Here is a 27,944-nt window from a genome sequence, read left to right on the forward strand (position 1 = left end):
CAGTGAATATATTATTTAATTAAACATTATTTGGGAGTAAAATACCTTAGAACAAAGGTTATCAATCTGTTAAATGGAAAGGATGCATATTTATGTAATTGAAGTGGTATTATAGTGTACATTCCACTGTGATATGCCAAAATCATAAACAAAAGATAAAAAAGGGGTCATTCAAAAATTTCACAATAGTACTTAATACTACAAAGAAATTGCAAAATCAAGAATATATTTTAAAATAATTTAAAAAATCACACTAGGCAAAATTCATCATACACATATATGTCCAATGTTTCATAAAGAAAACAATAAATAAAAACAGATCACTGTGTTACTCTCAGTGATAGTTATTGTGACTACAGTTTACAAATAATTACATTATCATAATGTATCACAATCCACTTGTTTTAAAATGTATTAAAAACAAATCAAACGTGTATAAATTTGTTTACATTATAGGATATCACAATTGAATCTAAAACTTTAATTCTCTTTTCTTGTAAACAATTCACAAAGGCTGTTTCAATTATTTTATAATCCAATTGACAAAATGAACTATTTTTCTTTACCTTCTTTTCTCACAGTACAAATATGTAAATTTGCATCCAATACCCCTTGGGGTACCATAGTTGTATTCTGAACTTCAAATAATTGTCTTGTTTTTGTAAAAGTCTGCATAAAACAGTTTGCTTACTTTAGAATGTCCCTTGACAATACAAATAATATTGCTTATCTCTATTAAACTGTGAAACTCACTTTAAAATATTGCTAATCACTCACACTCCAGCTAACTTCACATTTTCTTTCTCCACTTCACTTTTCTTCAACTTGACTTGCCTCACTTGGTCACCTATATTTATATGTTGTTCACTGAGGCCTGGAATATTGTACAACCTGTGATGCATTGATTTAACAATACTTAGTTAAGGTAACAAGAGAAATACCAAAGATTTGAGTAATGTGATGTCAACAGTATTAGTGATGCCCAGACAACAACTTAGTTGCAAACACAGTGCACCACTTGTAAAGAGTTGTCAAAAATTTCTTACAACTAGCACCTTTTGAAACAAATCTTCCACACTGCTGTCATGAAAACTAAACAATCATAAAATATTAACTCACAAAAATAAATATTAACATTTGCACTAAACATTCTTATACATTAACAATGTATTTGTTATTTTTTCAATACTTCACACACTTATAAAAACAAACATTTTGATTGTCAAATAGGGATAACTTATTTTAGTTGCTCATCATCCTAAACAAGAAATTCATAGAGGTCTGGCATAACCTGGTGGTTAGCAATCTCAACTTGAAATCTGTGGGTTGTGGGCTTGATTCCCCATCATATTAAACATACTTGATCTTTCAGCCATGAAGACATTCTGATGATGGTCAATCCCATTATTCATTGTTTAAAGAAAGGTAGTTCAAGAGTTGGTGATGGGTAGTGTTTAACTGCTTTCTCTTTAGTCTGTCACTACTAAATTTTAATACCCATGGTGGGAAAAGCACAAATAGATCTTTCTATAGCATTAAATTAACAAAACACAAATGAAGGTAAACTATCTGCTATACTGGACAAAAAAGTATCAAACATACTTCCATACGATGTCTGTTCAAAAAATATGCGGACTGACGTCATAAAACAAAATGTACTTTATTTAGAAGTTACAGGTCTGGGACCCGTTCAAAGTACTCTCCTCCCCAATGCACACACTTATCCCAACGGTGTTTCCACTTGTTGAAACAGTCCTGGTACGCTTCTTTTGTAATGTCCTCCAGCTCCTTCATCGCATTTGCCTTAATCTCGGGAATCGTCTCAAATCTTCTTCCTTTCAAGGATCTTTTGAGTTTGGGGAACAAGAAAAAATTGCAAGGTCAGGTGAGTAGTGGGGGTGGGGAAGAACAGTGATCAAGTGTTCGGCCAAAAACTCACGAGTTCTGAGGGCTGAATTTCGCAGCAACGAGGTGCATCTTCAATTTTTCGGTCAAAATCTCATAACAAGATCCAACTGATATCCCACACTCTTCAGCAAGCTCCCTGACAGTCATACGTCGATTTGCCCACACCAGGGTGTTGATTTTGTCGATGTGTGGGTCGCCAGTTGACGTGGAAGGACGTCCAGGACGCTCATCATCTTCAATGGACTGTCGACCATCCTTAAAATGTTCATGCCACTTGAAACATGCCGTATGCTTCACAGCAACATCACCGTAAGCCGTGTTAAGCATAGCAAAAGTTTCAGTCGCAGATTTTCCAAGTTTAACACAAAATTTCACAGCAAGTTGTTGCTCCTTCAGGTCATTCATTCTGAAATCCGCCAAACGAAAAAAATCGCACTTCACTTAAAACCGCGTAGCTAATACACAAATGAAGATATCTGGAATCAGAAAATGGCGTCGTAATCAGCTGATCTGTGCGAACCTAGCGACATCAAGTGGATTCCCCTGGAACCAACTGGAGCCACACAATTCAAACAGTCCGCGTATTTTTTGAACAGCCCTCGTATATATATCAGTTCATGCAGATAAGTTATTGAAATGATGACTGCCAGTTTTGATGCATAGCACAGTTCTAAATATAATAAAAAAAAACAATGTCTGATATGCTTATATATCTTTTTGCATCTTGTATTTACTATTTATTTATTATAACTCAGCACTTTTTATGCTACTGGTTTACTTCACTAAATCTGAAAAAAAAAAAGTTTTCCATTGCATGTAGTTTGTTAAATAGATAATTAATCATTGAAAATAGTTAATTCTTTTGAAAATATTCTTTCGTTATAATATACATATAAAAGAACTATCCTAAAACATTGACATTAGTTCTTCCTTACATTAAAAATACTTATCATTTCATTACCAAATCAAAAAATTAGTAGATGTAAAATGGAATAAGATTTTTTGTTTGCATACCCAAAATGCTATACATAATTTAGAAGTAATTCTACTGCTATACCATTGGTTTATTATAAATTTTAAAGTAATAGTTGATAATATACTGAGTATATATATATATATATATAATCATGAGCAATTTAATTCTACAATTAATATTGGAAACAATTTTTTCTAAATTACTCATGCAGGGTATTATTTGTGGATCCATGACATTGCTACTTTGTTGTTTACAGAGTCCTTAATATACAAGCCACACACACAAAATTTAAACAAACATACCATCACTATTGCGATCAATTTAAACATTTACATAAAATTATAACTTTATCAAATTTATTCATTTTTTGCAATAACTGTTGTAAAAAGCAACAGCATAACATTAATTAATTATAATGCACCATGAAGGCTTCATTGTGGTTATATTTATTTCACTGTGGTAGGTATTAAGGGATGATAATAACAATACCAAACGTGCACAGGAATAGAGGGATTCCTCTTCACCTTCCTCGTGGATTATTATACACTATGGAAAATATTAAATGTGAGTGTTGCAGAGTGTGCATAAAAATAGTTGTCATCATCAAACTCAAGGATTTCAGTAGAACTGGAAATGTAGTGCAACAGAGAGAGAAATGAAACTGGTACACTAATTACTGTTAAGTAGAAAAAGTAAATTCTTCACATCCTTCAACATGAGACTAAATTGATCTGTTACAATATTTCAAATTTTATATCAGAGGTAATTCAATTCTAAGCTTTAACTCAAATATTGTAACTGTAATTTTATGAATGAATATTTAAAAACTAAAAGAGTATAAAATAAACTGAACATGTTCTGTCATTTTTTACTTTCTTGTAAGAAAGGAGGCGGGTAGCTAGGCACTCAGATTACAAACTGTAGCTCCTTTGAACAAAACCTGTTGTCAAAGATAATTAATGAAACTTTACATTATCAAGCATACCTAAAAATATGAGAGACTTCAAATTGTGAAATGCAGATGTGTCCACAGGGGTGTCATTAGTACTATCATTGGATACTCAGTAGCCCTACCCCCAACTGAGATATTAGGATCTAATGTTTTAAAAGTTAACAATTTTCCCTGCTTTGTGACTCGAACAACGTAAGTGTTTTTGTTTTTATTTTTGATGGACTTGGTAGTTGTACTATGTAACTTGAATCAATGGCAATACTGTCAGACATGCAGAGGAAATAGATACAAGAGAAGATCCAGAGTAGTCAGCAATGCTTCAACACACAGAGACAAAGATTGACTATTAACCAAGCAGTTATTCACTTAAACAAAACACAGATTCCATACACAGATGAAGAATAGTTCATCTCATTTCCAGACAATAAAATAAAAATTAAGATGAGTTATCAGCATTGAACCAAAGACAACTAAAGATTTGAAATATTTGATTACACACTGGAATACCAACTCTCTAATACAGTGGTAACAAGAAATATCTTGGGCCTTTGAAAATTTATTTGCCCACTACACCCCCAAGAATAATTTCATGGAATGATGTCATGTCCTCATAAAGCTAATTGAAGGCAAAGTTATTATGTGCTTTAAAATTCCATAGTGAGCTGAGGCATTCAATATCCATTGTTTTGCCAATTTCTTGAGCTTCCTGGTGGACCACAGAAAATTATTCCTGGTCTCATTGCCTTGTTGATAAACTTGTAATTATCCTCCAAAATATGGCCCGGCATGGCCAGGTGGTTAAGGCACTTGACTTGCAATCCGAGGGTCGTGGGTTCGAATCCCTATCACACCAAACATGCTCCCACTTTTAGCTGTGGGTCATTATAATGTGACGGTCAATCCCACTGTTAGTTGGTAAGAGAGTTGCTCAAGAGTTGGAGGTGGATGGTGATGACTAGCTGCCTTTACTCTAGTCTTACACTGCTAAATTAGGGACAGTTAGTGCAGATGGCCCTCGAGTAGCTTTGCACAAAATTAAAAAACAAACAAACAAATCTCCAAGACATAGCAATAGTCTCAATACCATTTTCTTGAAAATCTTTTGTACTACCACACAGGACACCAGGCATTCACTGGAAAACAAAACCACAACTAAAATATATACATTCCATAAAAAAATTTCAAATAAGACAGGATGTCAATTGCAATTCATGTAAGTTGTAATAAAATCAAAACAAACTGTACAGTATGTACTTGTTGTTTTCCATATTTCTTTCATATCAGTGCAAAATTGTTAAGTCATCTTTTAGCTTTATTTCAGATGAACAGTGTTGGCTCTGGTCTGTTAAAATATTCAGCAATCAACCAGGGGAAGTATACTTTTGTTGGAGTACTCTCATCTCCCCTCATACAGCATTGGATTTGCTAATCTCAATTATTGAGACCAGGATCATTAGTCAAATGGAGACTGTTTGAATTTAGAAGATCATAACATTGCATCTGTTTTTCACTTTAATTTGGTATTTCACTTGAGGTGGCATTCTTGGTGAAAGAGACTAAGAAAACCAATAATTAACATTTTTTGTTTTCTCTTGGATCTTTTTTTTTAACCATGATTGGGATGAAGAGGGATTGAATGTTCTTTTAACACCCCTGATTTTAAACTAACTATCCACCATCATACCTCTTATGATGAAGCTCATTAATCTTGACCAGTGAACTTGATGATCAACAGACAGTTGCCATCAACAAAAGAACAAACACAGTAGCAGACATTCTTAGAGAGATCCTGTCTGACAAAGAGGAAGAAGATGTTACTGTGTTAAAATGTGGATAGAAATGCCACCAGAATCTTTTAGATGGGCAGTAGAGAAGATCTGAATGAAGACCACCAAAGCTGCTTATGCCAATGTTACATTTCAAAACTACATGCCACTTTTCCAGAAGTAAAGATACTTTTTAGACAATGTTTTAGCTTTATGTAGCCTTTCATATTCCAAAATTTAAGCCTAACATTATCACTTAATTTCTAATCATGGTTTTCTTCTGTTTTTCAGGTTTTTATTCATGAGCCTTTATTGTAATATCTTGATAATATAGAATTTTTGGTGCTTGGCCAGTGAAAGTGTTTTTTTTTTTCTGGCTACTCCCCCACATTTAATTTATAGATACTGGCATTGTTGATCTCATTCTGTGCATATTACTTCTAAATTCCTGCTTCTCTCAAGGAACTTAAGTCCAATATGGGCTATTTGTTAGGTTTCTCTTAACATTTCAACTGCTGGGCTCTACTTTCTCCACTGCCTTCTTCCCTTTTATCAACACCAGTAATAACATTACTTTAGAGAAACAAGTGCTAATCATTATTAATTTTACTTTTTACAAAACATTTGCATGCGTGTGTGTGTTTAAATATGTACATATGTGTATGTATTGATATATATCACTCGGCTATTAACTATAACTAGAAGCAAGGCAAATGAAGACTGCTGAATCCTCAAGCACCCCAGTTTCAGAATTATCCAAATACCTATTAAGATTGGATTGGAATATAAACTTACCTGAAGGCAAAAGGTAGAAAACATTTGAAATGTTGTTCTTCACATTTGAACTGTATATATTTCTACTATTTATTTTCTATTAGGCAACTGAGGGTCATTTCACTAATATCCCATATGAAAATTCTTCTTAAAACTATATATTAGAGTGACATGCATTCATGTTTTTCTTGTTTAAGTTGAAAGCAGTCTCTTCAGTTTTTTATTGTAATGTATTTATATGTATTGACTTCCTAAGAGCTGTATACATCAGCTTCTTTTTGGAATATGTCAAGATATTTCATAGATTTGTTAGTTGAGCTACTTAGTAGTAGATTCTGTTTCATAGAAATGTCTACTTGATAACTGTTAGGTTGGTGAAAAATTGGCTTATCTTCTGTGAAAAGCTGTAAACATTTGAACAAAGCTATTGCATTATATTTCTCAAAATAAAAAGGTTAATTTTCACTTCTTTCTTTTCATCTTAGAATTTTTCTATTTCTTGAGAACACCTGGAAAGAAATGAATTCAGAAATACTATAGAAAATTTGTTTTTACTGATGTTGTAATGTAGGTGATGCAAAATTTAATGTCTGGATGTGATAAATGCTTTAACAAGACTGGAGAGGATCAGTGATCTCTCAACAAAAATTCTTCTTGTTTCATCTGTGATTGTGAAACTATTTCTGTTTTTTTATTATCATTTATGAAGTCTATTTTGTTAGTCAATGTAATAATACTTGTAGAACATTTCTTGATGCTGTTATATGAGCATTTGTGAGTACCTAAATCCAAAAAATTACAAGAGTTACCTACCTGCTGACATTTCATGCTCTGGTGGACATAACAGATTCTTTGTTGCTGTTTTAATGGATATAATTTTCTTGATAAAATAATTACAATAATTACATTTTTTCCTGCTGGTATATTTTCAAATCATATGGTATTTGATATTTTAGTATACCCATTTTGGATATTATCTAGATACATGGAAAACAAAAGAATAAAATATTTTAGGTACAGAATTTTATATTTCAGAAAAATTGTGTCAAATTCCAAGAGAATAACAAATAGCTATAATTGAAAAGTAGCTTTCGAAAACTGTTGTGTACATGACCACGTCTTGTATATGCTTCCATTCTGAATATATATAAAATCATTCCCACACCCCAGTGGTTCAGCAGAATGTCTGCAGACTTACACCTCTAGAAACTGGGTTTTGATACTCATGTTGGGCAAAGCACAGATAGCTTATTGTGTAGCTCTGTGCTTAACTCCAAAACAATTTAAATGAGCAATACTATTACATTTTATCATAAAATCTTGGTTTAAAAATTTTGGATCATATTTTACAAAATTTAAGTTTAAAAACTTGAAAAGAATATTTGTCACCAAGCATTTAGATTCAAAGTCACATGCTAGTAATATGAAATATATAATTACTTGGAAGATTTAAAAAAAAATTCCTCTTATGTTCCACATGCATGCACACATAAAGTATTCATATATGTATTATTACTCAAAATTACATTAAAGTATTACTCAAAAGTAAAGCAGGTAATTGTTCATAAGCATTCCTAACTGAGAGTTCTAACCTTTTACTTGACTGTTAGTCTTTCATGGAGTATTTTTATTACCCTCTTATGTGTTATGAACTGAATTTTGTTGTTTTTGAGAAATCATCAGCAATACATTCTAATCAGAAACAACTGATAACTAATGGACTTAAAGATACATTGTATATATCCTAATCACTCATTTGGCAGTATGGCCAGATGGTTAGGGAGGGCAGTTGACTCACAATCTGAGAGTTGTAGATTCATATCCCTGTCCAACCAAACATGCTTGTCCTCTCAGCCATTGGGGCATTATAAAATGACAGTGAATCCCAGTATTTGTTGGTAAAAGAGAGCTTGAGAGTTGGTAGTAGGTGGTGGTGATGATTACCTGCCTTCCCTCTAGTCTTTCACTGCTAAATTAGACATGGCTAGTGCAGATAGCCCTCGAGCTTTGCTGGAAATTCAAAAACAAACAAAAATGTGAAGCAGTAATGAGTCGCAAATTTTGCATTCTCAAATTCACAGTTTAGGCACTCTTATGACTTGGTTCTTGTTATTAGTGTAATTACAATGTTCCAAGTTGTTGCAGGATAAATTAACAGGGAAATTTTAAATGAAACAATCAATCCATAAACTTAAAAACGTACATACAAGGGCATGATTTCCTTAAACAACTTTAATTAAATGAACTTATTTATAAGATATTCCCCTCAGTTACACTATTTTGTTCAATTTGAATCAACTTTATTGGATATCCAGAAAGTGGAAATGTAATATAACTAAGATGTTTGGTGTCAAATGGTTATTTGTGTACTCACATGCCAAGTGACTGACATAATTAATAGTTGGAAGAAATAAGTAGCAGTATTTTGTTAATTTGTCTTTTTCACAAATGGTGACACTATTGCAACTCATTACTAACAAGATAAATATATATGTATATACATATTGAGAAGTTTAGACTAAAATAAGTATTGGCATGTTGAGCCTAAGTGGCACTTTATGAGTAACATGGCCTGTGTCAGAGATCCCTATAGACCTGAGATATAGCCATCAATAATATAAACCTTTGCTTTTCTATCTTTTAGCACAAATCTGCACAACTGGGTATCTGTAGTGTTCCAAAAACGTTTAATATTATAAACCCTTAAACTTATCACTGAACCATCAGAAGAAGTAATCATATAAATATACTGTGATATAAAACAATACTTTTTTCTGTCTAATTCCTTGTTAATATTTAATGCTTTCGAAATTTCAGTATTTTCTTTCAGTTCTGTTTAGATATTGAAAATCATTCAAATAAACACATATTAACTTTGTTTCTTTCCAGGGATCCTTCAAACCTACATATAACCTAAATGACTAATGTGGGTGACATTATGATAGCTAGAAAATACCACAGCATGAACAACTTAATGTTCTTATAGTTCAAATGCAATTACCTGTAAAGCTTGTTTGTTGCAGAAATTTTTGGGAAAGCTAAACTAAGAATTATCTGCACACAGTTGTTCCTAACTTTGAAGTTACACAGCTAGTCCACAGCATCCTTAGCCACCTATTGTCAGTCTAAATAATGGGACTCAACTGTTACACTTGTAGTGCAGCCATGACTCTAACTTGCATTTTTGCGCCAATGGTTTATTAACCATAACAGTCTAAGTGCATTAACCACATGAGGCCACAATTGACCTACAAACTGTGAAGGTAGGTAAGTGCCATTAATATTTCACACACACACATGTACATGTAACAGGTAATAAACTATTCAATTTAAAAATTAGGTGTGAAGATAGAAGGTAATATATTTATCACATTACTTTTATGACCCAGCAGTGTTCTTTTTTTAGTTTTAACTATTTTGAACATGGAACCTTTGTTTCTTCTTTTTTATTGTGTAGAGCATCTTGAGCTAAATTCTGAACTCTGTATTGGTCATTGTTTTCTTGCATTATCAAAAGGTTTTCCTTGTTTGACATCTGATGTCAAATTTATTCCTGACCAAACAACTTAGTTTCCTTAGGATAATGCTCTTTTTTTTTTCTTTTTTTTCAGAAGTGGCACAGCCAGATGAAACAAGTTACTTAGGATCACCTCCCAATCCATTTTACCCTTGCTACTGAATACCAGCATAATAAAATAAACTGTTTCCCACTTGTCTATGATATGTATTACTATAACCTAATTGGAAACCATTACACGCATCAGACAACTGGTTCTTGATAGTAAGGAACTCTCAACATTTGCAAAGAAGGAGCATTATGATCACTCTTCCTTGTTCAAATGAAATTTGTCGATCAGTGTTGTTCTTTATACCATTCTATATGGTCTACAGATTGTATTTGGAAATGGGTCTGTAATGGGGATTTGCAAATGTTTTGGTGATCATGTCTCCATCTTGACCTTTAACTTGAATGATTTATCAAAAAAGACTAGGTTCCACCATATTTCAGTAAACATAGAGTGAATAAAATCCACCATGAACTTCAGTAGTATATAGAACTATAGTGGATTCTATTTCATGTGATTATTATCAAATCCAGGTTTTAATGGTGTTCAAGATTGAGTGTTATTAAGCCTACAACATTTATGTTCATGCTTACTTTTTGAGTGAATGAATTATACATAAATACAAGTTGATTGTCATGTTTAGAAAGTGTATCTTCTACTTTGTTTTAAATTCTAAATAAATCATTGGATTCTTTGTAATGACCTGGAAAAATATAATTTATTATAGTTGCAGAGTGATAACCTAAAAAGTGATGCATCTTGTTCCATCAAGAATGTTAGGCCAATTATATGTTTACTGTAATTCAAAGAAGTCCACTTCCCACAAAATTTTCATGTTAATAGATCTAAGAAGATGAGTGATATAGCTTGTCAGAGTATTATTAGCAAAATCATTCATACAAATGTTACTGTCTAATGTGTCACATATAACTGATCAATGTAAATGATGAGAAATATTTTTATATGTATTACATGATGGCAAACAATTCTAATCTCTTTGGGAGATCCAGCTATTAAATTTGTTAGGATATTTTTTACATTTCACCAAATATTGTTTGTTTTCAACCCTTCCTTATTCACATAATATTTCACCTTTGGTGTAGATATCATCAGTAGACTTTATAGCTCTTTGTAGTTCAAATTCGTAAAATGTCCAATTTAATTTTTCTTGGATATAATCTTGCATTAGTAGATTTCTCGGTATTCTCTGGTAAATCATAAATATTTTGTCTGCCCATCCAGGCTTATGATTTTTCTTAAATTGATGCATTACTTTACTAATACATACTTGATGGCCTAGTTTGAACTGAAATTTTTCTTTAGTGTGCAGTTTCTAAGGTGTTTTACACACCACAGACTGATTAGTGATTAACATCTATTTATTGCTTTTTAATGCTGTGAAAGTGTGATTGATTATAAGCACTGACAAGATGTTTCAGTACAGTTATATAAGTTTCTCATTTAATAATGTAGCACCATTATTGTAGTTATAAGAATAAAATTAAATATTTTTACTATACACTTTTGTTATGTGTGTATTAAAGAAGTGAAAGTCTTAATCTATGAGATACCATAGAAAGAGATGATTAGTAAACTGTTCTAGCATCAGTTTGAAGTTTACAAGGTTTTTGACCCTGTTTTAAAATTTATTACAGAGAATATACAAGTGTTGCACCTTTGTTATCCTTGAGTGAAATGACCCATACATATTTAGTAAACAAGTTTATACATAATAGCATGGCATAATGTTTAGAGACAGCAAGGGGTTTGTTGATCTATCTTGGCTGTCCCATTCTCTAAGCCAAACTTAAAAAGAAATTTTAGAGTCAGCCCTTATCATACATATATTTATCTAGCTTTTCTTAAAACTTATTCAAATTTACTGCCTCCACAACATCCAAAGACAACTCATTTTGCATCCCAACAACTCTGTTTGAAAAATAAAATTATTAGATGAAGATGGCTTCTACCTTGCCTAAATCTGTCTGTCCCCTAGTTCTATAATTCTCACTGTTGATTCACCAACATTATCAATTCCTTTTACAATCCTAAACACTTCAGTCAGATTCCTGCTAACTTTTCTTTTATCAGGAGAAAACAGTTTTAAGAATCTTAATTTTTCCTCACATAACAACTTCTCCATCCCACATACCATTTTAGTAACCATTCTCTAAACACTTTCCAACAACTCAATGTCTTTCTTAAGGTAAGGAGCCCATGAATGAACACAGTACTCCAAATATTTCCTAACCAATGACTTATACAATGAAATTATAACCTCTTTAGACTTGTATTCAGTATTTTTGTAGACACAAACCAACCTCCTATTTGTCCTACTACTAGCAACAGCACACTGTTTGGATGGCTGATCAACATTACACCAAGATCTTTTTTTTTTGACACTGTTAAGATTATTCTCATCCAAATTATACTTATAATTTAAATTATGATATGTAAATACAATATCTTGCATGAATCATAATTAAAAGCCATCTACCACTTATTTGCCCCATTCACTAAAGATCTAAATCCTTTTGTTAAGTAACAGTGTCCTCTTCACATCCAGAAATACCCAAGACCTTTATCTTCAGCAAATTTAAATAAATTATTGACTATTCCTTCATCTGTCATTAATGTAAGTCAAAAAATAGCAGTGGTCCTACGACTAAGCCCTGAGGTAGACCACTTTAATAATAATCCAGTTTGACTGAACTTCATTTGTAACAATTCTGTGCTTTCTTCTATGAAGCCATTCTTCTACGCAATTAGTTAATGTATCCCCCACACCTACAGAGAACTTTTTTTTTGAAGCATTTTATGTGGCACTTTGTCAAATGCTTCCCGAAAATCCGGATACACCAGATCTACACTCTTACTCTCATCTACATATGCAGTAATATTTTAAAAGCATGTCAAAAGATTTATAAGGTAAGATTTTCTCTTAGGGAGACTGTGTTAACTATTTTATAAAATTCCAAGCTTTGTTAAATGACTTTGAAAAGTACCTTTTATTAGACCTTCCAAAACTTTTCCCACAGCTGATGTAATACTAATAGGCCTGTAATTACTATGACAACTTTTGTTACCTCCCTTGAAGATAGGAGTAGCATTAACTAATTTCCAATCTGTTGGTACTTGTCCACTATTCAAGGAATTAGAAAAATTGTGGGAAGTGGTTCACATATTTAATCCTTGACCTACTTTAAAACCTTTATGAAAATATTATCTGACCCAGGATCCTTATTATTCTTTAAACTTCCCAATGTTATTTTAATAAGCTCATAATTTATGCAGTTGTCTTATTCAACTTTGTTTTCATCTATCACATAAGTAAATAATTATACTGACTTAGGTTAGAGAGATCGTCGAAGTTAGCATGCCATTATTTGTTAATCCTAGAAAGGTTAACTCTGTTTTTGAAAACTTATTTTACTCATTTGTTTAGGGTATATGTCTTCTGTCAATTTAACAAGTCTTTAACCTGATTTAGAGTTACAGATTTACTTGGTCCTTTCACAGGTATAACTAAAGATTGTACTCTTCCAAAACTAGCAGGATGTGTAGGGTATAAGAGATAACTTGTAGGGTTGTATTAGCTATTATTTTCTGTGCCATCTATTTGTATTTCATTTTTTTACCATGAACTTTATCTCTAACAATAACAATAATTTGGCCTTTACAATGGATGATATTAAATTTTAAAAGATTGATATCAGTCCATGATGATAGTCAAGACATGAATGAATGAATGAATGAATAATACAATAATACATTATTAAAAAGATCCCTTTAAATACAGTAAGTTTAGGTCTTTTAACACACTTATCAAGTTTCTTATACTTTCATTTGCTTACAGGATGGAAAGAATTTATAGAATAATTGTCAGATACAAACGTTCTAGGAAAACTTGTGGAAAATGTAGTTAAAATTCTTTTATTTTGTAGCACGTCATTGATTAGGTCAATTGTGTTACTGTTTGAGATGTTATTTGAATAATCACTGATTCTCCATGATCATTCCATGTTAGATCCCCTCCCCATTGGAACTTCACATGTTTAATAGAATTTCAGCTTTCTTTTTATATTTCTGAGGAACATTGTTGATGATCTTTAAATGTTCATGAGTTGGCAATTCCATTTCAGTTTTAACAGGTTCCATGACTTGTGAATGAATGGTATATTGTTGCAAATGGATTATCATCTTTGCTCTATCTATGGGTAATGTATCATTTTGTATGACTGAAGTCATATCATTATCTAGCCTTTCATAACCTTTGGATTGATAAAGAGAATGCACCAATTTTTTAGGAATAAAAAAACATTCGTTCTGCCATATTCTTAGATTCCAGCAGCTTTACCAATAAGCCATCCTGACAAAACACCAAATAATAAAAGTATTGGTGCTATGAGTAATGGTAAAATCTCTCTTTTATATATATTAGTAAGTTTCTTTTTTGTTCAATTGATGTATTCTTGACAGTCAACTCTCTCAATAATTACTTTTATTGTCTAAGTTTCTATTTTTGTATGTTTGTCACAGGAATGTTACTGTTAAAAACGTATAAAGCACATTCACAAATACTCAAATTCATTTTTAGTTCTGGCAATTATTCTTTTAATATGCTTACTTTTTGATTTAGGTAATGCACAGAACAACTCCTGTTGTTCTAAGTGTTATGGTGAATAAATGAGGAGATTTTGAGTACAGTATTTAAAACCTATTTATTTATACATCCACTTAGATATAACATTTACTTTTTGACACTACAGTGGTAATAATAGATTCTGTACAATTTAAAATAATGATTAATTCAGATGGTGACTTCTATGTGTAAATAATGAAGTTGTGGTTCATCAAACCATATTTTATAATTTTTCAGGCAATCCTTTGACAAATTGAATGTTAGAAATATTTTGTATTGATTTTCTTCTGGAATGATTGAACTTCAGCATAAAACCGTAAGATTTTTTCAGGAATAGGATAAATAAGTTCACAATGCAAAGTTTAAAACTTTGTTAACAAACTGCAATTTCCACTTCCTGTCAGACAAGATACTAAAGACGTAAAAGAATATACTAGCAATTATCCATCTCAAATTCTAATAAGAAATAAATGAAATGGGACTTGCCTTATATAGAGCATATTTGATCATACTTGGGAATTTCTCTCAACATCCTGCATCTCATCTTTTCAACCCATAAACTTTGGTGAGGAGTTAGTTCTATTAGATGAAAAAAAATCACTGTGTTAAAGTGTGAAAGGATGCATTATTTGGTGTAACTGGACAATAATTCTTCCTTGGTGTATATGGTGAGTTTTTAAACCTACAAATAATCTTATTATTCACAGTCATAGATGACTGAAAGGACTGAGTATATCTGCTATATTTATTTCATTGATGACAAGTTCGAATTTTTGCTGTTGATAAAATTGAGGACAAATCTTTTAATTTTACAGCATGCCTTTTTCTTGTTGTGTAAGCACTCATAGCTTTTTTTTTACCATCAGTGATCCATGATGTTGTATAATGCCCATCTAGCTCATTTGTAAATATACCAAGGTAATCCCCTATAGATGGATCATTAAAACTGTCTGAAATATGTACAATATTGTCTGTATCATAAAATAAAACATACACATCTAACTTCTATAGTGTATTATATAATTTCAGATGAATGTTTGCTGTTGTGAACGCCACCAGAAAGATATTGATTTAATTTTTCTGGGGCAGATATACTATGTTTTCAATGAAAAGCTATTACTTCTTCATTAATGAGTGACATTCTTTAACAGATGTTATATAAAAAGATTTGGTTTGTACTCGGACATACCACAATATCTCCCAAAAAGAACTGACATAATTTTGCAACCATTTATTCTGGATTCAAAACAGTATTTTCAGGGGTTATTTGCAGTCCTTTATTTTCATGATATTGTTTGTCTCTAATGTTATACAGTGAGAGGGTCAACCAGAAGTTTCTTGCTTTAATTCAAGAAACTTTTCCTATAGTTCTTAAAATGATCAAGACTTGACAGGAAAATAACTCGCATATTTTTATGACCTTGTACCCACACTTGACTGCTTTTCATTTTACCTCTTCTGTAACCCAGGTATTGAGGAAAGCTCTCTTGTCATTACTGTGGTTACATGGTTGTGGTGATCTGGATTCCACACATGAAGGAAAGACAAGTTTACCATTACTTCCAAATGGAAAAACTGGAAAATAGTTTTCTATTGGCTAGAATTTTACATTTCATAAAACCAAAATAATTGTTTAAATTATAGAAATTTGTGATTATTGTAGGATATCCAACTGGATACTCCCAATATTTGTTTGTCCATAGATGCAGTGATATAAAATCCATGTAATCGTTCATTTATCCTTCATTTATATCATATAAAAGTCTTATTGCATTGACCATTCTTCCATATTAGGTATCTTGTACATTCAGGTGGGAAGTCACTATATGGTCACTTAGAAAATTCATTAAGTCTGTATCATTAGTCTTGATTTTTTTAAATTCATGCTCCCACATTGGTATGACCATGTATCATAGAGCTTTGAGCTGTTTCTGCCTTTCTAATGTACAACACGGATCTATTTAGAACTACATTCCTTATGTGAGAGTCATTACATTTATTACATTCATCATGGTAGTACCCATAAAAATCATAAATTGTGTTTTGTTCCATACATAAAGTGCATGTTGGATTCTGACTCATACAGATTTTGTACATAATCTAACCATTAGATACTCACTTAGCTGTAGTTGTTGGTCATAATGTATCCATGATTAGATATGAAAGCAAGTGATCATAGTGGTATAAATTTGCTGCTATATACAGCCATGCATACAGAAATGACTGTCATGCATCTGAAGAAGCCTACATCTCGGATCGCAAGAAACTTCCTTGAATTAAAGGCATATCAACAATATCTAAAGAACAAAAAAACATTGATAAATATAACTTTGAACAAAATATTCAAGGTAACAACAATATCAAAAATTGATATGAATCACCTTTGACAGTGTTTTTTTTACCTCTTTATGAACTTTTGCCTTACTGGTGTTGACATGATGGTATGATAGTAAAAACTGGCATTCAGTATAGGTCTTCAATATTCCAAATTTGACTTTATGCTGAAAACATGACAGAAGTACTCTTGCTGTTGTTCTTCTATTTCAAGTGTTTTTGTAAACAATGATAAAGAGATGGGTATAAAATTGTAACTGCAGATTATTCCAATTCTGAGGCTTTTGACAGTCATATTTATAACTTTTTCCACTGTTTATAATCATGTCATTCCTTATCCATTGATGAATAAGATAATTCAAGTTAAAAATGACTATGAAAACTTTTCATTTTATGTGCTATAACTGTGTAATCGTCATGTTCTTCTGAAAATAAGAATTTACAAAATTTGTCACTTGAATTATAATCTTTGAAAACTGTTTCCTTAACATTAAAATCATGGACCACACAATAACTTACCTCGAATTCCAATTTTCTGTTCTATCTCAAAATAAGAACAGTAAGAATTTATTTGACAAATCATTGACATCTTTATCCTGGAGAAAATATAAATGATTATTTAAGACATACAATTTATATCCTACACATAATTTTGTGACATCCATGAAATTCTGGATTTCATTTTTCCTGTCAATAAATGACAATTTCTACACTAAAAAATTATCACATGATGATATCAATTGTTTTTACCATTCTTTGTTTAATGTATGTTGTAATATTCTGCTGATATACAAAATACTCACTTAACAATCTAAGTTGAATGGATGGCATCTGCCTGTTGTAGAAACACAAGAGTAGAGGACAATGTTTTGAAACTATTTTGCCTTTTGTCTTCAGTAATAGTGAATGTTTTTAAGTATTTTTTTTAAAGCCAATCAAGACTAATGTTTGATAATTTATGTCTGGCACTGCCTATTGATAATTCCGATGCAGTAACTTTAAATAAGTCATGTAATGGTACATTAGATGTTTTGTATCATCCAGTATGTTTTGAATGTTATTATTGTATGTGTTCATAATGTTAGCAAGTCTGTATGTTTTAGGATTAAAAGGTATACTGTATGTAGTAAATGCTGCAATATACGTTTTAACTCTTACTCGCAGACTTTATAATGATAAAATCTCCAGCTTCTATGTGAGGGTGTGTAGCAGATACCTATAAAAGTCAAAGAAAATGTTTTAATAAATATATTTTGTAAAGGAAAATAATTTCCGACACATGGATTTATACTGAAGTTCTGTGTGTTATATGTTCATGTAACTACTACGCAAGATCTGAATGAATCTTCACCAAAATTGGTATGGGGGCTCATTAGGTCTGTGGAGAGAGATATACACACATTTTCAGTTCTGCAATTTTTCACCACTACCTTATCTCCTTTTAATGGATCATCACCATATTTGATATAGAGATATATGGGGATACACAAACAAATTTTGAACTTTGTGATTCTTATGGGTGTTTTTCATCACTTCCTCACATCCTGTTAATGGATCTTCACCAAATTTTGCCTGAAAGCTTGTTGGGTTCATAGGAAAATACAGACAAGATTTCAATTTTTTTTATTTTTTTTACTGCTACTTTTCCTCCTGTTGAGGGATCTTAGCCAAATTTGGCATGGAGGTTTATTAGATCCATGTGGAAATATGTGCAATCTTACAATTTCACATTTTGTGTTCTGCAGTTTTTATGAACATTTTTGCAACTTTTTATGTCCTGAGATAACCTTTCAGTAATCACAGATTTACATGACTTCTGTCCAGAGGATGGTTACTCCAATTAGTTATATGTAAGTTTTGAAAACTTGCATCTCTTTTCACACTAGACTACTGCTTGACACCTTGGAAAGTGTCTATAAAAGAAAGAAGTAAATGAGATTATTTTGTATAGAAATGCATATTAATCAATGTAAGTAAATTATATGAGAACAACTTACAATAGTCAGAGCTTCAGCCTCTTTAACAGTTAGATGCCATGGAAGGAAGTAAATACCATCTAATTGCTAACATGCATTTCTCTCTCACTTGTTTAGATCCTTGCTTTTGATGGATAGTTGGACCATATCCTGCATAAATCTAAGTTATCAAAATACATCTGTGACAGTACTTGTTTCATTTAGATCAAAAATATATTCAAAATCATGTATACATCACATGAGTTGTCCATGGTTAAAACTAGTAAAAACCATAAGATACAGTAATCACATGAATTGAAAGTGGTAATATACTGATTGATAGCTATTTATATATGGATGAGATACCCAGATTGACAGTGTATTGCAAAATGGACTTGGTCAACTCAGAATTGACCTTTATTTTGTGTGCCAATGACCTATTCTGTGTAGTGTTTTGTTTGAATATATAGCATCACTGTTTCAAATTATTTTTCTAAACATTACCATATCTTTCAAATAGTAATTACACATTAGGGGATATGGAAACCTCATACATTTCACACATTTAAGTATTGAAAGTAGATTGGAAGTGATTTTTTTATTATATGATTCATTGTATTGTATAATGAAATATCGTACATTGTACATGTTTGAGTAGATGTAAATTAGATTCAAATAGATTTTTCATTTTGAAAAAATATACTAAGCCAACTGACACAGTTTGGCTCTTTTAATGTACATGGAATGCAGTGTTCAATAACTGTATGCTAACTGAAGTGTTCTATAAAATATTGAGAATATGCATTTAATATACATTTTGTATCATTGTGTAAAGTGAAAGAACTATGTTTAATGGTTTTTAAATTCAGTGACATAAAAATTTAGTTAAATTATAGTGAACCCTACATTTATGTAGAAAATATAAAATTTAGAGTTTAACCTGTTTATTTTCAATATTAAATATCTTGTAAATACTATGACAGTGATAACATAATATCACTGTAATCAAATTTTAGAAATGTAGTCTAACTGAACACAAAAATTGCATGCAATTTAAATATCCCATCAAATCTTGAGAATATATGTTTATTGTTTTATATTCCTAAGTAAAGTAAAATAACTATGTTCACTGGCATTTAAATTTCAGTGATATATGAAAACTGTTCAAGTATGGTGAAAATTAAATTTTTGTAGTTTATTTTCAATATTAAGTATAATGTAAGTACCTAAATAATGACAACATATTATCATTGATAATCACATTATGAAAACAGTCTGTTTGAAAACAAAAATTGTATTTAACTGAAATGTTTCAATACATTTAATGTTTTGTAAAGTGAACATCAAATCTATACAGTTTATTTTCAATATTAAATATAATGTAAATTCATAGATAGTGACAGTGTATTATAATTCTGTTGTAATTAAACTTTCAGTACATTCAAATGAAAGTATTACTAAAGGTCAAAAAGATTTTTCAAACTTGACTTTTTGCCCTTTATATTTTCTAAAACCAAGCCAGTCAGTGGCTTTGAATATGAAGCACATAGGACTGTGATCAAACTTATCTTTGAATTTTGCCAGCTCCTCTCTCCTTAGTAAAAGATTAAAATAACATTAACTGTAAGGGGTTGAAGTGTGATTGTATACTTTCTTTGTTAATGATGTCCGAAAGAACACGAATGTTTTTTACATTGCATTTAAAAGTGTGGTTTGAACATGTGTGATGTAAGTTACATCTCTAGTGTAAAAATTCAGCCCTCAAAGATTTATGGAAAAATAGTAAGTGTTACTATTCTATAAAAGTGATTAATCACATTTATTACGTAGCACAATCATTTACTGTACAGTGTATTAACAAACAAAAAATATAATCTGTATATTATTTGTTTCATTCAAATGAATGTATGATAGAAACTGACTTATGTAACACTGTTATAATAGTTTTTATTGTTAAATAATGTTTACTTAGGGCACTGAAGATGTATTCATATGTTGATACTTACTGAAAAACAAAAATCCTTAGTAACACTATATATATATATATATAACATCATCCATCTTTGTTAAACATAAGTAAATGGATTATTTTGTCAAATTATATGAGTATCATAAAGTAAATTGGACATGAAATGAGAAGGATGATTTATCCTGCTTTTGTTGCATTTGAACTATGTAATTTTATGGTTTTTAGCTACTAAAAATGATACTGAAGCTTCAACTTGACAGATTTGTGTTAAAAATTATCAGAATAGAAGCAACCATCCTATTTTACATTTTTTCATTTTTTAAATTAATGGATTTTTTGTACTTCAAAAGTATTTTCTAAACTTTGTTTCTTTTTGTTTGAAGTACAATCGGCAGTTTTGAATAACTTAAATGAATAAATGCTTGTACAAATAAATCGCTTTATTTCTTAGTTATATGCACCTGTAACATGTCACTAAATTTATGAAGTTGATTTTATTTCTTTTAATTATCACTGCTAAATTATCAAATTGAATTTACAATTTATTTATGGGATAAAAACTGTATCAGCTAAATATAACCATAATTATCAGATTAATTAGTAAGAGCCAATTTGTAACAAAAGACATCTATAATTATTTTACTTTGAAATTTTGGTTAATTGTTTTTGCATATTTTTTCACAATCAAGGGATATTATATAATATATATATTTCCTAACTGTAAATCTACTTTTTGTTTGAAGAACAATTGCACCATTATCAGTTCATGATAGTGTTAACATAGGTTATACAAGTACTACAGAAAAACTAATCTTCAATGGGATAACCATCAAATCCTCACTGCAATGGATCTAAAACCAGCAGTGAGCACATGTGAATCTTGCAGATGGAGTCACAATACCTCTGTGTTCACATTTCTTGAGAGATTAGTGGAGGTCATCTTTAAAGGGATGCAGTTGGACAACAGCATGATATCTTAATGTCTGGTTGAACAATCAAAATTGCTGTTGTGAACCTGTCAATGGTACAATTCTTCAATGACATTGTAGAAATGGACTCCTGCAGTTACAGAATGGAGTAGGTCATGCAGTTGCATACACAAGTTATGTAATCACACATACTAAATACAGGTACTGCATGATGAAGAAATAACCAATTGTAGTTGTATTCACGAAGCGCTTTCAACATTACTCATGTGGCAGAAAGTATGCCCTATGGGTAGACCATTCATGACAGAAATAGTTCATGAACTTTGAAATCTAAAGTTTTGACAATGATATATTTGGCAGGTAGTAAATTTAAATGCAAAATATAAAAGTTATAGTTAGACTTATGCTACATTAACAAAATAATACAGTTTGACTTGTTTTGCCAGTACTAGCTAAGAGAAATAAAATGTTTCTACTTGAAGTTACCCCTGTAATGTGAAATGTACAGAATAGTGTTGTGTATCATACCAGAGTTAAACCTGGTGTGCCTATTGTTTTGTTTGGTTGTTAGTAATGTTTCTCAGTCATGAAGGTTGAAATATTCATGAATGAACATAATTATATGAATACTTACTTAACATTTCAGTGCAAAGTGCAATTGTATATGAAGAAAGTCTTTGTTGGCAGAGGACATGGAAGATACACTGTGGCCAACATGTTGTCATACATTCATCTTTACTTTCACTCACAAGTTATTAAATTTTTAATAGGGTTTACGTAATGACATTTATGAGAGAATTCATTAAATTTGGTATTTTTAACTTCTGATGCATGGACTGAATGATCAGGTTAGACTTCAAAGTCTGACAGTCAATCCTAAGTTACTACTTCTAACCAAAAGGGGGCAATCGTCCAGTAGTGCTTGATTAATACCTGGCTTAACTTAACTACAAATAAAAATTCAGTCATGTTTATACTGCATTATCAAGAGAAAGTACGGAGAATGTTGAGCAGGTTATGGTTCAACACTTGGACCTTTTGATATGTATTTTTGTGTTAATTAACAGACCACATTGATATAATTGGAACTTAAGAACAACAAAAACTAAAGTTTTCCTACAAGTAACTATATTATGGCATTATTATTTTGTATTTTCAGTATAGAAGTATTTAAAACAACACAAATATAATGCTTTTTGTTCGTCTTAAATTTCCCATAATACAAATCCTGAACACATTAGAAACATGATGATAAAAGAATATTTTTGCCCAGTAAACAAAACATATAAAATTAGCTGTGAAATACAATATTTGAGCTCATTAGAAACATAATATTGTTGATCATGGTTAATGTAGTTAATTTTAGACAACAGTGGTCTCTATTTAAGCTTTAGTGTAACTGGATTGTTCTTTGAGTAATGCTGAAGTGGTGATGTGGCATCTGGGTTGGAGTTGCAATATCAGTGTGGTCTTACTTAACAGTTGTTATAATGGTTTGAGATGGATATGTTTTGATTGTTTGTTTGTTCCTGATACTGACTGGTGAAGCAACTGAATGTGAATGCAATCAATGGTAGCCAAAAGTGACAGATTTCTAGGCTTGAGGGTATTATTGTGTTGATGTAGAAAATTGTCTATTTTCTAAAAATTGTATGAGTAAGTTATATTAGTTTTGTCTTGATCTATTTTATGTTCTGTTGTTAACATAACATAATATGTAGAGACAACAATGGACCTGTTGGTCCATCTTGGCTTTCCCATCATTTAGGTCAAACTAAAACAAATTAAGTATGAAAAATGTTGATACATCAACATTAACAATTCCTTTTACAATCTTAATAATAATAAGATTCCCTCTAACTCTTCTTTTTCAAGAGAAAATAATTTTAAGGTTCTTAATCTCTCCTTATATGACAACCCCTCCATCCCATGTACCATTTTAGTAAGTCTTCTCTGAACCTTCATCAGTTCAATGTCTTTCCTATGGTAAGAAGCCCAAGACAGAACACTACTCCAAATGTGGTGTAACCAATGGTCTATACAATGAAATTATAACACTTTTAGACTTCTATTCAATATTTCTTTAGATACAACCTAAAATCATATTTATCCTACTACTAGCAATAGCAAACTGCTTGGATGGCATAAAAGACTGATCAACCATTACATCAAGATCTTTTTTTTTCATGACACTGTTAAGGTTATTCCTATTCAAGTTATAATTCCAATTATGATAACCCACATGCACTATTTTGCTTTTATCATAATTAAAACTCATCTGCCATTTAAATGTCAAACTCACTATATGATCTAAACCCTTTTATAAAGCAGCAGCATCCTCTTCACAACCAGCAGCACTCAAGACCTTGATATCATGAGCAAGTGTAAATAATTTATTGACCATTCCTTCATCTTTATCATTCATGTAAAACAAAAAATTGCAATGGTCCCAAAACCCAATTGTCTCTTAATTCTGTGAGACAAGTGATAATTGTTATTAATTATTAATATAGTAATTGTTATTAATTTTTTGTTTTTCCTTTTTCACTTTACATATTCATTTAAGTGTTTAGAATTTTTAGATGTACATATATGTATGTATGTATTAGCGTATATAGATCAATATGTACATATATATTTGTATATGTACATGCAAATTGCTTTCTTATCTGAAACACTGTGGTATTTCTTGATACTTACAATACTTCAAATGAATGTGAAATACATGCCAAGAATAGGATGTATAGCCTGTTATGATGAAATATTATGCAAAAGTAACTAATGCATTCGATTGCATTTATGACACTTGACTATGAAAGAAACGTACGTCAAGGGCACACGTAAGAAGAAATGTTTTAATTGACACTACCACAACAGAGAAGGTCATAAGAATGTGTATATAAACTTCATTAGAGACTGGATATGAGAATCATATTGACAGACTGTCACCAATATAGAACAGTGAAAGTTACGAAAGATGTTTACATGAACTTGGAAAATATTCCAAATAAGGGGTTAGTCAGAACCTTTGAAGTAGGATAGATACATGTAAACAGCTGAGTTATTGTCTTCACTATAGTCACTCATGAAGTATTTTTGTTTTTGATCTGAGTTGGTTCCAAGAATTATGAAGAGTTGCAAAAAATTGTCCAATTACATAAAAGGTCTAATTGCAGATGGATATGTAAACTATCTGGAAAGTCACAAGGATACCACAGAGAATTGATATAAGAACTGTTTTTGGCCATAAAATCAATGTTTTGGAGATATCTGGTTAGAAAGAGTCTGTTACTAAAATTAGAACCAGATGAGTTGTGAATTTGCATTTTGATCTACTAAGAGGTCTGCTACCAGTCTCCTGAGAAACACTATCAACTTAAGCAACTGATGAATAGAATAGCTATACCAGTGTCTCCCCTACCAGAACCAGCATGTTTCACTCAAGCTTCAGGTAAATAATCAGTGCTACCTCTCTTTAAGCAAAGAACATAACTAGAAATTTATGTGAAACATATAGTAACTCAAAGGTATCACTGATTGAGCCTAGATTTGTAGCATTTGAATAGTTACTGGAGTAAAGAATAGCTTGGAAAGTAGTGTAAGTTTATTGAAACTTAAGTTTATTTTGAAAGTTTATTCAAGATTGTTACATTAAACACTAAAGTGTGTTCTGAACCTAAGCCTTAGTCTTTTTTTTTTATTATTATTATTCTAACTGCAAACTTTCTCCAGTTAATGACTTGTGTGCTCCACTTGCAACTACATTCCTCAATTAGCAAGAATTTTGAAACAAAGACTTCTAGCCCACATGTCCCATCAGTTACACATCTATAACTACGAGCAAAGCAATGGAAGATCACTGAATCCTCGACCTCTACAAGTTCGTAATTACCAAATATCTATCTGTTGTATAAGATCAGAAACAAACTTGAAAACCAAACACATCGTACTCTATACTTGAGCTGCCTAAGTAGTGTATAGTCCCAATATATTTCTATTTGTGTTTCTTTAATAGGCAGTTGCTGCATATTTCACCGTATATTCAATGTACCTATACTATCTTTCAAAGAATGACTTATATGTATACATATTTTCAGTGTAGGATATTTTGAGTTTAAAAACCTTGCATACTATTCCTTCAGCTAATATATATGCAATCATTGTTTTATAAAATATTTAATTTATCTATTTGAAAACAAACTTTTCTAGATTTCTATAATTTCACCTTTCTTATCTAAATTTATACCATTGTAGTCGGTTTTGTATTTTAATGTATTTGTATATATAGACTTGCTGAGACCTAAATATTTTAGTTTTTTTAATATGTCCAGATCTGCCTGTCAAACTACTCTGTAGGAGGTTTTGCACTCTTTTTTTTTACTCTTTTATTGCGAGAATACTTGGGACAATTATTCTGTGCTTTTGTTAAATGAGCTTTAGATCTAACTTTATTAGGTTTTTATAAGTTTTACGAGTCAAGTAGCTTGGATGGTTTATATCACGAGTAAAGTTGTGGTACAATTACTTTCTTCTGATATCTCGAAAAAGTTGGTGATAACTGTTTTCAAGGATTACTATTTTTTGAGCATTTATAGATTTACTTGAATAATTATAGACAATTAAACGAGAAACATTATACAAGTCTCTAATAGCAGTTAGTCTTAAACTTTATGATGAGTAACTGATTTCAGATTAATAGGAGCTGTTATTTTAAAACTACATTTAGTTATTTCATGAAACTCTCTTCACAACAGCCATGGGCGGTCTTACCTATCAAACCAGGCAACTGCTCAGGTCCCCACACTTGTAAGGGCCTCCGATGCTATCTATACCTTTTAATCTCTTTCTGAGTTTTCTTATCATTACGAGGCCCTCAATGATGTCGAGAAAACCCACTTTGTGAACCTGACGATGACCGAAGAAGGTCGAAACATTGTTCGCTCTTCTATGTAAAATATTTTCTCAACCCAAACGAGCCGTTTTTGCATATATATTATGAGGCCCTATTAACTGAATTCTACACAAGGCTCCAGAGTGACGAATGACGGACCCTGACAACAGTACAAAAACCAAAATAAAAAATGTTTTGAATCAATGAAATATTGTATGTAATATTTCCGTGTTTTCTATTAGTACCTATCCTACGTTATAAAACACTGAAATAAAGAAATGTTTCTGTTTTTTGTTACTCTTTTGTGTACAGAACAAGTAATTCTTGCTGAAATCTTGTAACTGAAAACACAAAGATTTAGATATAGAAATATAATTATTACCTGTTATCCACAGCGAGGGCAGCCGACCAAAAGAACATGCTGTCACAAGGATTTTGCCGGACTGTTTAAGTGCCATTAATTGTCACTTTTATAGACAATTTTATAGACTTTTTTTTTTTTATTGTCACTCATAAAGAGCTCACAGTCACAAGCATATCTACTCACCTCACGGGTTGAATTGAATTAAGTTAATTAATAGGCTCACGAATCTTCTTTCCTCAAGCTTTTGGAGCCTCCATAATAATTAGCATTGATGAGTGACTCTAACCTAATTTTGCTCCAGAGGATCTTGAGGTCTAAAAGCACCACTGTCCACAGCTAAATATCCTAAACGTAATCAGTAGCATCACACGTCAAACTTGAGACCTTTTGATTTGCAGCTCAACATGCCAAATAATTGAAATATTTATCTCCTCTGTCTCCCAGTAGCACAGCGATATGCCTACAGACTTACAATGCTAGAACTCAAGTTTCGGTACCGGTGGTGAGCAAAGTGGAGGTAGCTCATTGTGTAGCTTATTAATTAATTGCAAACAAATAAATATTCCTAAACCTGTTTGTGTAATAATAACGATAGATTTGAAAATATTTGTTTTGCTTTTCTATACTAGTTTTATATCAATTTTACAGTATTTTGATACATACACACCAGTCAAGTCGAGTGGTTACATAAATACAGTTACTTAAATAGCAGAGTAAGTCAGCTTCAGATACAAATGAACAATATGATCGAACTAAAATATATTTTAAACATTCTTATTTCCGTCTTGCCACAAACTCGCAAGGTGTTGAATTTTCATCTCTTTTTATTTTTTCGTTAATTTTTAAACACACAAATGCGATGAAAAAGCACTGAATTAAGCTCTGCAAGTAATGTCTATTTGTTTCACAATATTGCAT

General features: G+C 31.3%; 1 long non-coding RNA gene and 1 pseudogene across 8 annotated transcripts; one reads left to right on the forward strand and one right to left on the reverse strand.

The window, feature by feature from the left end:
• Nucleotides 1-226: 226 nt before the first annotated feature.
• LOC143248955 (protein GVQW3 pseudogene) lies at nucleotides 227-27,676 on the reverse strand (annotated as a pseudogene). Of its 7 annotated transcripts, XR_013027298.1 has the most exons (5): nucleotides 27,045-27,676; nucleotides 26,542-26,822; nucleotides 18,916-19,054; nucleotides 15,071-15,163; nucleotides 227-2,578 (listed from the first exon to the last, which is right to left on the reverse strand). The product of XR_013027298.1 is annotated as a protein GVQW3 pseudogene, transcript variant X2 (transcript). The 7 variants fall into 7 exon arrangements; XR_013027301.1 differs by lacking the exons at nucleotides 18,916-19,054; nucleotides 26,542-26,822 and adding an exon at nucleotides 16,704-18,831; XR_013027299.1 differs by lacking the exon at nucleotides 26,542-26,822.
• Nucleotides 25,020-26,660, forward strand: LOC143248956 (uncharacterized). The gene is made up of 3 exons (XR_013027304.1): nucleotides 25,020-25,222; nucleotides 25,504-25,651; nucleotides 26,526-26,660. It is a non-coding gene; the product is annotated as an uncharacterized LOC143248956 (long non-coding RNA).
• Nucleotides 27,677-27,944: the final 268 nt, after the last annotated feature.

Source organism: Tachypleus tridentatus, chromosome 4, assembly GCF_004210375.1.
Source record: "Tachypleus tridentatus isolate NWPU-2018 chromosome 4, ASM421037v1, whole genome shotgun sequence".
NCBI lineage: Eukaryota > Metazoa > Arthropoda > Merostomata > Xiphosura > Limulidae > Tachypleus > Tachypleus tridentatus.